Here is a 1,870-nt window from a genome sequence, read left to right as displayed (position 1 = left end):
TAGCAGCTTGACTCGGTGTGATTTCACCCGCCTCGTGTCAAAGAGAAGATGCTCCCAACTGTCCCTTCTTTCCTTGAACTTTTTTATGCTTCTGGATACAGAAGGTCTCTATGAATAATCTTTCTTTCCTTTTCTCATTATTAAAATTGAAACACTTATTCCATTGTACTGTCCTATTTTTTTACATTTCTATCTTTTTCCCAGTTTTATTGAGATATAATTGACATATAACAGTGCATTCAAGGTGTACAACATAATGATTTGATATGTGAATATACTGCAACGGGATCACCACAATAAGTGTAGTTAATATTCGTCACTTCACATAGTCGTGAGTTTTTGTGGGTGTGGTGAGGACTTGGAAGATCTACTTTCTTAGCAACTTTCAAATATACTACACAGTATCATTAACTGTAGTCACCATGCCAGACATCACATCCCAGGACTTATAACTGGAAGTTTGTATTTTTGCCCAGTTCTCCCACCCCCAGCCTCTGGCAACTACCAACCTGATCTCTGTTTCTATGAGTTCATTATTTTTAGGTTCCACATATAAGTGAGATTATACAGTACTTGTCTTTCTCTGTCTGACTTATTTCACTTAGTATAATGCCCTCAAGTTCCATCCATGTCACAAATGGCAGGATTTCCCTCTGTTTTTATGGCTGAATAATGTTGCATTATACACACACACATGCCACATCTTCTTTATTCATTCATCCATCAGTCGACATCTTGGTTGTTTCCATGTTTTGGCTACTTTAAATAATGCTGCAATGATCATGGTAGTAAGAATAACTCTTCAAAATAGTGGTTGCATTTTTTATTATATATATCCAAAATGGAATTGCTAGATCACATGCTAGTTCTATTTTTAATTTTCTTTTTAAACAAATCCTTATACTGTTTTCTACAGTGGCCGCACGAATTTACATTCCCACCAAAGGTACACAAGGGTTCCCTTTTTCCTCTACATCTTCGCCAACACTTTTTATCAGTTGTCCATTTGATGAGAGCCATTCTAAGAGATATGAGATAATGTCTCATTGTGGTTTTGATTTGCGTTTCCCTGATGACGGGTGACGTTGAGCACCTTTTCAGGTACCTGCTGGCAATCTGTATGTCTTCTTTGGAAAATGTTTAATCAAATTTCTCTGCCCATTTTTCAGTAACTATGGGAATTTTTTTTTTTAAACTGATGGTAGGAGTATAAGCAATTACAACCTCCGAAAACAATTTGACAAAATCTAGTGAAGCTGAAAAAGTTCAGACTAAACCCCAGTGATCCATTCCTACATATGCGTCCTAGAGAAAACTCTTGCTTGTTTACATGGAGACACGCATGAGACTATACAGAGCAATTGTTAACTCTAATAGCAAAATAATATAAACAACCTAAAATCCATTAAGAAGAGAACAGATTTTAAAAATTGCAATGTAGTCATATACTGGCATATTACGTAAAAGTAGAAGCCAGTGGATACAGCTATATGTATCAACACAGATGAATCTCACAAACATAATACTGAATAAAATAAAAAGCAAGTTACAGAAGAAAAAATGCAGTATAATGATACTTATGTGAAGTTTATCAATATGCAAAACAATTCTAATAATGAGGATGACAACCATTAAATTCAGGTTAGTGATATCCTATTGGAAACAGAAGGAAAGATGTAATAAGGGAAGAATACTCAGCGGGAACATATTCTTATTTTAAAAGAAATGCTACTCTGCAGGGCACATTGCCTCTCTTATGTCATATATTTAAAACCATGCAAGATAGGTATATTCTTTTAAAGGGGAAGGATGTGCTCAGAGGGATGATTAATTTGCCCCTGATCACATAGCATGGAACAGCAAAGGTGGG

The sequence above is a fragment of the Pteropus vampyrus genome, unplaced genomic scaffold (assembly GCF_000151845.1).
Source record: "Pteropus vampyrus isolate Shadow unplaced genomic scaffold, Pvam_2.0 Scaffold99, whole genome shotgun sequence".
Classification (NCBI taxonomy): Eukaryota; Metazoa; Chordata; class Mammalia; order Chiroptera; family Pteropodidae; genus Pteropus; species Pteropus vampyrus.
The sequence above is the reverse complement of the archived record's forward strand: the minus strand, read 5'-3'. Positions refer to the sequence as shown.